Below are 10,043 nucleotides of genomic sequence, written 5' to 3'. Positions count from 1 at the left end.
GGAACACGAAAACCAGGATGACGAGGCCTCACTCTCCCCACGTATCAACAGAGCGTGCTGGGTGACGTCAATGACGGGCAAGTCGGTCGGATTGCAAAGGTTAAAAATGGAGTGGTAAAGCTGGACTGTCTACTAGTATTCATTGATTCCTTTTCAGGAATTGCTTCGGCCAAAGATTTAGTCTTGTCTTCCTTTGCGTTCTAGCATTCATTGATTCCTTTTAAGGGATTGCTTCGGGCAGGGATTTATTTCCCTGTCTTCCTTTGCGTGCTGAGATTCATTGATTCACTGCGGGATCGCTTGCATGCTAGCATTCATTGATTCCTTTTAAGGGATTGCTTCGGGCAGGGATTGATTTTCCTGTCTTCCTTTGAGCGTTAGTATTCATTGATTCCGCGTGGGTTGCTTCGGGCAGGGCTAAGTCTTGTCTTCCTTTGAGTGCTAGTGCGGGCAATCCAGTTGCGCTGCCCTATTTTTGGCTTGGGTAATTTGATAGGTTTGTCAGTTACTGACGTCACCCGGCACACCCTGTCGGTAAATGGTGAAAGTAAGGCGTCGTCATCCTGGTTTTCGTGTTCTGTGTGAGGGCGTGTAGAGGGCAGTATATTCCTGGCTGGCTCTTTGTCTGGTGTTCTCGGCATGTGACCAGCGACGGAGAGCTGAAAAGCTTTCGGACATTAGTTTTGTTCCGTACCAGGTTTTTCATCGCTCTTCTCTTTTTTTTCATTTCAGGACTCCCAAGATGAAAAAGAAGATGCTGAAGGCGACTACAGAAGATGGCGAAAAAAGAACACTGAACTCAGCAATATTGAAAGTTAAGTTGATATATGTGTAAATTACGATGTATGATACAGAAAGGATAGTGTAACTACAGAATAACATTCTTTTACTCATTTTAGGTTTATCCGGAAAGGCCCATCTAAAATCTACCCACTAGAAGTGCCCACAAAAGACTCCACGTTGAATGAACCAAACACCGAAAGACCTGCCGCAACCAAACCTGGCAGTCTCATCCTGCATGGCAACAGGAATGCATACATACATAAAGCTAAGTTGATTTTTCATATCTAGGGTAGAATGCATAGGCACTGGTGAGGATAGAGACGCTGGTCAAGCTAACCATCTCCGCACTACTTTATTGAAGCTCTATGGCCGGTATATTATTAAAAGTAAATTGAAATATAGTTAGGGCAATGATTGCTTGAATATTTACAATATTAGACGAAATGATTGAGTGAGGTCCCTTGAATATTCTTTGGTCTGATAATTAAAATGAAGATTGGTCAGTTATTGATTAAAAGATTTGTACAATTAAGATAAATTCAATATCTAATGTGAAATTTTTCAAATGTACCGTAGATATTTCAGGCCTCGTATGGCTTGTTTAACTGACAATCAAGATAACCAATCGCTTAGATATTAGCAATCATTCAATATCTTAAAATGTTTGACGTGAAACTCTTCTGGTGTAGATATTTTAGGGCCCCATATACATTTAGGCTGGCTTTACCTGTAAAGATATATATCAATCAAACTTTATCGTCAGTTAATAGATTTTTTTACAAAAGTATATTGATACATTTATAAACATTCAGGCACTTTACAGTATATATTATATGCTGCTTTACCCATTGCATTAATGAATTTCTGGGGGAAAGATGTATAAAATAGTGTCTTGGGCTCTATCAAGATCTGGTGTAATATATATGGGGAAACTATGGACTGCGGGCGTGTCTTTTAGAAACTGTGATTAGGTCTCAGCATTTTGACAAATCTAGAATAAAACAAAGCTTTAATTGGTTAAAATCATTCCCAACAGCCATACTCTGTACCTTGTTTTGCGCTATGATTATTGTTTAATTGACAATTATCATGTATAGCTAGGAAAAATTGCTCATTAACCAATGGCTTAGATCCACAATTAAGATGAATTCAATATTTCTAAGATCAAAAACTATTTATACGGTAAGTAATACAGGCCCATTATATAAATGTCGTAGTACTGAAATTTTAAATATAGCTGATATATGTATAAGCACATCTGAATCAGTCTCATCGACTGATCGGTATTTACATCTCCAACTGCCGTGCTTATGGCAACTAGTCATGTTCTTCACAATAGCCAAAATTTACCTACACCTAACTGATTCATCTAAAAGCCATACTGTGTGTCAAGTTATGCATAATAGATATTGTTTAACTGAGAATCAAAGGTGAATAACTCATTAATATATTACTATTAGATATCTACAATTAAGGTAAATTCAATATGTTATGTGAAATTGTTTTTCATTCAGGTTCATGGACATTTAAAATGTAGTTGATACATGTGTATCTGAGCACATTTATTTATCTGTATCTAAGTGAACCTATTGTGTCTTCATACAGCTGTATTAGTTTTGATACATATTGCCAAAATCATTTCACGCAGATTTACTTCTGATGGAAGGGAGATAAAACAAATCTGTACGTGCACAAATACATTCCTGAATTTGGAAGGGAGAATATTTCAATTTCACTGTGTATGTCAGATTGAGAGCCTTATTCTGACAGGTTATCCTAAACTTAGGTCTTATTCCTCTTGCTAATAGCTCTCTTTTACTAACCCCTCTCCTTCAAACTATTTTCTAGCATCATGTCTTGCACCGCACCAGGGAGGTCCGGTCATAACAAGGTCTTTCGGTCCTTATACACAGTGTACTATAAAAGGGAAATAAAGATTATATAGCAATTCGGCTTTAAGTCAATTTCTAATGTACCACTTAAATGTGCTTTTATCTTAATTTCTGATGAATTCATAATAGTGATGAATTCACCACATCTGAAATTCTACTCATGTAGATTTATCAGGCTCCATATTCAACTGACTATTTAAATGTAGCTAGTATGATTACTAATTAACGGATCGCTTAGATATCTAGAAGATTAATTAAAATTAATTCAATGTAATGATTATAAGTGAAAATTATCTAAAAAATAGTGCAGTGGATGAGACGACTGTATCGAGCAATGTCACCTGCGTCATAACTGGGTGATATGTGTGTGGGATCTGTTGAATCAGTTAGGTTTTGGGGAATTCTGTATAAGTCAAACTAGATATCAAAAGCTCTGATGCAAAATAAGCATTTTGAAATAGTGATCAATCGAAACCAGATCTGAAATTCTTGTCGTGTAGAAATATCAAGCCCCGTATAAAATATTGTCAGAGACAATTTTAAATTATAGCTAGGAAATCAATTGAGTGATTAGGTATCTAAGATGAAGATTAATTTAGCATCTTCATATAAGGTAAAAGTGCTCAAATCTAAACCGTAGGGGTTGATAAGAAAACTGTATAATCTGATTGGTTGATATCTAAAGAAAACAGGGTGTGTTTAAACTCTGTCTCTTAGACGTGGGATTTATTGAATCTTTTTAGGCTTTGCATAATTCTGGATTTGTCAAGGCGTTGGAATGATTCAAGGTTTCTTAAATCTGTAGAACCATGTTGACCAGGATCAGTGTGCTCAATGCTGGCAGCGCACAGTTAGTTATATTATCATAATTACAAGATCATTGTATATATTAGGAGCAATATTTAGAATTACTGGAATGGATTAGAATAACACATTGGGCACAGATGTCACCACCTATGGGTAGAAAACATATCTCTTAAAGTTTATTAATTGACGATGAAGTTAATTTGATAATATGAACATGGTTTAGCTGACAATCGAATTGTATATAGGGAAACAGTATAAAAACAATTTGATAAGATTGATTATGCATTACTAAATTTCTTGTAACTCTGGTATTCCTAGAGATGACTATAGATGCTTTAGTCGAATTGTTTTAAACTATAATAATCAACCGTTGCTTAGATATCTAGAATATAGATGAATTACGATATGAGTTGAATTTCATATAGATATTGTTTAATAATTGACTATTATCAAAATCTACTTACCGGTCCACATTGCTGATCTTATATTATGAATTGACACCTTAATTATGATAAGTGATATTCGAAAGGGTTTTATGCTCACAAGATTCTGCTCTTTTTTTCAGCTATACTACTAATAAACTAGTCATAAAATGTACAAAATGATCTTCATCCTTGTAATATAGATATTCCAAATCTCGATGTATTAAAATAGGCAGTCAACTTTATTGACCCCAATCAGTTGCTTGCCGGTTCAGACTGGTTGGAAGATTAATTGAATGAACCGGAACTGAATTTCCCAATTGTGTGCTCGGATGTAAAGAAAAAGAAATTTATGTGAAATCAACCGCCGATCACACAACTATATCTGTACTTCGATTTCCGATTTTGAAAAAACATTAAACTACAAAAAATTTAAAATTAGTAAACTTAGTAGACTATTTACATGAAAAAAAGACCAAAGAAATGTAAAAATTAGACAAAATTATCTTAAACCTTGTAAACTTTCGGACTATTTACACAAAAAAAGAGCAAAGAAATGTAAAATTAGACAACCAACTTAGGAGACCTCACCGATAATGAACCCGGCAATCACAAAAGGTAACTAATATATTTGGAATTATTGCAATAAATTCTGAATGAAATATTTTGTCATTACAGGATATCTATTTTGATCATTGCAGCTAAATTTCAACTCCGAGAAAAAACGAAGCTCGAGAACAACTACTCGCCCAAAATCGACCAACTTGAACAGCACACAGATGGGGCCAACAGAATCGAACTCATTAACGCACAAACTTTAAATAATCCACACCGATAACGAACCCAGTAATCATAAAAGGTAACTTGATATACATAAAATTATTACGATTAATTCTTATTGAAATATTTGGTCACTGCAGGATATCTTCTTTTAATCATTGCAGCTAAATTTCAACTATAAGAAGAAACCCAGCTAGAGATCAGCTACTCGTCCAAAATCGACCAACTGGTACAGGGCACAGATGAGGCCACCAGAATCAAACTCATTTACCAACTAACTAATAAGATAATTGCCGATAACGAACCAAGCAATCATAAAAGGTAACTTGATATACATGAAATTATTACGATCAATTCTCATTGAAATATTTTGTCATTAAAGGATATCTTCTTTTAATCATTGCAGCTAAATTTCAACTATGCGAAAAAACCCAGTTTGGGAACAACTACTCGTCAAAAATCGACCAACGTGAACGGCGCACAGCCAACTCGATCGAACTCATTAACCTTTCAACTAATAAGATAATCGCCTATAATGAAACCAGCAATCATAAAAGGTAACTTGATATACATGAAATTATTACGATTAATTCTTATTGAAATATTTTGTCATTACAGAATATCTTCTTTTAATCATTGCAGCTAAATTTCAACTATGCGAAAAAACCCAGTTTGAGAACAACTACTCGTCCAAAATCAACCAACTGGAACAGCGAACAGATGAGGCCCACTGAATCAAACTTATTAACCCACCAACTTAGATGATCCACGCCGATAACGAACCAAGCAATCATGAAAGGTAACTTGATATAAATGAAATTATTACGATTAATTCTTATTGCGATATTTTGTCATTACAGAATATCTTCTTTTTATCAATGCAGCTAAATTTCAACTATGCGAAAAAACCCAGTTTGAGAACAACTACTCGTCAAAAATGAACCAACTTGAACGGCACACAGCCAACTAGGATCGAACTCATTAACCTTTCAACTAATAAGATAATCGCCTTTAATGAAACCAGCAATCATAAAAGGTAACTTGATATAAATGAAATTATTACGATTAATTCTTATTGCGATATTTTGTCATTACTGAATATCTTCTTTTAATCATTGCAGCTTAATTTCAACTATGCGAAAAAACCCAGTTTGAGAACAACTACTCATCAAAAATCAACCAACTTGAACGGCGCACAGCCATCTAGGATCGAACTCATTAACCAATCAACTAATAAGATAATCGCCTATAATGAAACCAAGCAATCATAAAAGGTAACTTGATATACATGAAATTATTACGATTAATTCTTATTGAAATATTTTGTCATTACAGGATATCTTCTTTTAATCATTGCAGCTACATTTCAACTATAAGAAGAAACCCAGCTTGAGATCAGCTACTCGTCCAAAATCAACCAACTGGAACAGCGAACAGATGAGGCCAACTGAATCGAACTTATTAACCCACCAACTTAGATGATCCACGCCGATAACGAACCCTAGCAATCATAAAAGGTAACTTGATATAAATGAAATTATTACGATTAATTCTTATTGCGATATTTTGTCATTACAGAATATCTTCTTTTAATCATTGCAGCTAAATTTCAACTATGCGAAAAAACCCAGTTTGAGAACAACTACTCGTCAAAATTGAACCAACTTGAACGGCGCACAGCCAACTAGGATCGAACTCATTAACCAATCAACTAATAAGATAATCGCCTATATTGAAACCAGCAATCATAAAAGGTAACTTGATATAAATGAAATTATTACGATTAATTCTTATTGAAATATTTTGTCATAACAGGATATCTTCTTTTAATCATTGCAGCTAAATTTCAACTATAAGAAGAAAGCCAGCTTGAGATCAGCTACTCGTCCAAAATCGACCAACCGGAACAGCAAACAGATGAGGCCAACTGAATCGAACTCATTAACCCACCAACTTTAGATGATCCACGCCGATAATGAACCAAGCAATCATGAAAGGTAACTTGATATACATGAAATTATTACGATTAATTCTTATTGAAATATTTTGTCATTAAAGGATATCTTCTTTCGATCATTGCAGCTAAATTTCAACTATGAGAAAAAACCCAGTTTGAGAACAACTACTCGTAAAAAATCAACCAACTTGAACAGCGCACAGGCAACTAGAATCGAACTCATTAACCAATCAACTAATAACATAATCACCGATAATGAAACAGCAATCATGAAAGGTAACTTGATATACATGTAATTATTACGATTAATTCTTATTGAAATATTTTGTCATTAAACGATATCTTCTTTTGATCATTGCAGCTAAATTTCAACTATGAGAAAAAACCCAGTTTGAGAACAACTACTCGTCAAAAAGCAACCAACTTTAACAGCTGACAGGCAACTAGAATCGAACTCATTATCCAATCAACTAATAACATAATCACCGATAATGAAACCAGCAATCATAAAAGGTAACTTGATATACATGAAATTATTACGATTAATTCTTATTGAAATATTTTGTCATTACAGGATATCTTTTTTTAATCATTGCAGCTAAATTTCAACTATAAGAAGAAAGCCAGCTTGAGATCAGCTACTCGTCCAAAATCGACCAACTGGAACAGCGAACAGATGAGGCCAACAGAATCGAACTAATTAACCCAACAACTTTAGATGATCCACACCGATAACGAACCAAGCAATCATAAAAGGTAACTTGATATACATGAAATTGTTACGATTAATTCTCATTGAAATATTTTGTCATTGCAGGATATCTTTATTTAATCATTGCAACTAAATTTCAACTCTGCGAAAAAACCCAGTTTAGGAACAACTACTTGTAAAAAATCGACCACTTTGAACAGCGCACAGCTAACTAGGATCGAACTCATTAACCAATCGGCTAATAAGATAATCGCCGATAATGAAACCAGCAATCATAAAAGGTAACTTGATATAAATGAAATTATTACGATTAATTCTTATTGAAATATTTTGTCATTACAGGATATCTTCTTTTAATCATTGCAGCTAAATTTCAACTATAAGAAGAAAGCCAGCTTGAGATCAGCTACTCGTCCAAAATCGACCAACTGGAACAGCGAACAGATGAGGCCAACAGAATCGAACTCATTAAACCACCAACTTTAGATGATCCACGCCGATAATGAACCAAGCAATCATAAAAGGTAACTTGATATACATGAAATTATTACGATTAATTCTTATTGAAATATTTTGTCATTAAACGATATCTTCTTTTGATCATTGCAGCTAAATTTCAACTATGAGAAAAAACCCAGTTTGAGCACAACTACTCGTCAAAAATCAACCAACTTTAACAGCTGACAGGCAACTAGAATCGAACTCATTAACCAATCAACTAATAACATAATCACCGATAATGAAACCAGCAATCATAAAAGGTAACTTGATATACATGAAATTATTACGATTAATTCTTATTGAAATATTTTGTCATTACAGGATATCTTCTTTTAATCATTGCAGCTAAATTTCAACTATAAGAAGAAACCCAGCTTGAGATCAGCTACTCGTCCAAAATCGACCAACTGGAACAGCAAAGAGATGAGGCCAACTGAATCGAACTCATTAACCCACCAACTTTAGATGATCCACGCCGATAACGAACCAAGCAATCATAAAAGGTAACTTGATATACATGAAATTATTACGATTAATTCTTATTGAAATATTTTGTCATTACAAAATATCTTCTTTTAATCATTGCAGCTAAATTTCAACTATGCAAAAAACACAGTTTGAGAACAACTACTCTTCAAAAATCAACCAACTTGAACAGCTCACAGGCAACTAGAATCGAACTCATTAACCAATCAACTAATAAGATAATCTCCTATAATGAAGCCAGCAATCATAAAAGGTAACTTGATATAAATGAAATTATTACGATTAATACTTATTGCGATATTTTGTCATTACAGAATATGTTCTTTTAATCATTGCAGCTAAATTTCAACTATGCGAAAAAACCCAGTTTGGGAACAACTACTCGTAAAAAATCAACCAACTTGAGCGGCGCACAGCCAACTAGGATCGAACTCATTAACCAATCAACTAATAAGATAATCGCCGATAATGAAACCAGCAATCATAAAAGGTAACTTGATATAAATGAAATTATTACGATTAATTCTTATTGAAATATTTTGTCATTACAGGATATCTTCTTTTAATCATTGCAGCTAAATTTCAACTATAAGAAGAAACCCAGCTTGAGATCAGCTACTCGTCCAAAATCGACCAACTGGAACAGCGAACAGATGAGGCCAACAGAATCGAACTCATTAACCCAACAACTTTAGATGATCCACACCGATAATGAACCAAGCAATCATAAAAGGTAACTTGATATACATGAAATTATCACGATTAATTCTTATTGAAATATTTTGTCATTAAACGATATCTTCTTTTGATCATTGCAGCTAAATTTCAACTATGAGAAAAAAACCCAGTTTGAGAACAACTACTCGTCAAAAATAAAACTACTTTAACAGCTGACAGGCAACTAGAATCGAACTCATTAACCAATCAACTAATAACATAATCACCGATAATGAAACCAGCAATCATAAAAGGTAACTTGATATACATGAAATTATTACGATTTATTCTTATTGAAATATTTTGTCATTACAGGATATCTTCTTTTAATCATTGCAGCTAAATTTCAACTATAAGAAGAAAGCCAGCTTGAGATCAGCTACTCGTCCAAAATCGACCAACTGGAACAGCGAACAGATGAGGCCAACAGAATCGAACTCATTAACCAATCAACTAATAACATAATCACCGATAATGAAACCAGCAATCATAAAAGGTAACTTGATATACATGAAATTATTACGATTAATTCTTATTGAAATATTTTGTCATTACAGGATATCTTCTTTTAATCATTGCAGCTAAATTTCAACTATAAGAAGAAAGCCAGCTTGAGATCAGCTACTCGTCCAAAATCGACCAACTGGAACAGCGAACAGATGAGGCCAACAGAATCGAACTCATTAACCCAACAACTTTAGATGATCCACACCGATAATGAAACCAGCAATCATAAAAGGTAACTTGATATAAATGAAATTATTACGATTAATTCTTATTGAAATATTTTGTCATTAAACGATATCTTCTTTTGATCATTGCAGCTAAATTTCAACTATGAGAAAAAACCCAGTTTGAGCACAACTACTCGTCAAAAATCAACCAACTTTAACAGCTGACAGGCAACTAGAATCGAACTCATTAACCAATCAACTAATAACATAATCACCGATAATGAAACCAGCAATCATAAAAGGTAACTTGAT

This window comes from Tubulanus polymorphus, chromosome 6 (genome assembly GCF_964204645.1).
Source record: "Tubulanus polymorphus chromosome 6, tnTubPoly1.2, whole genome shotgun sequence".
Taxonomy (NCBI): Eukaryota; Metazoa; Nemertea; class Palaeonemertea; order Tubulaniformes; family Tubulanidae; genus Tubulanus; species Tubulanus polymorphus.
This window is presented reverse-complemented; position numbering follows the sequence as displayed.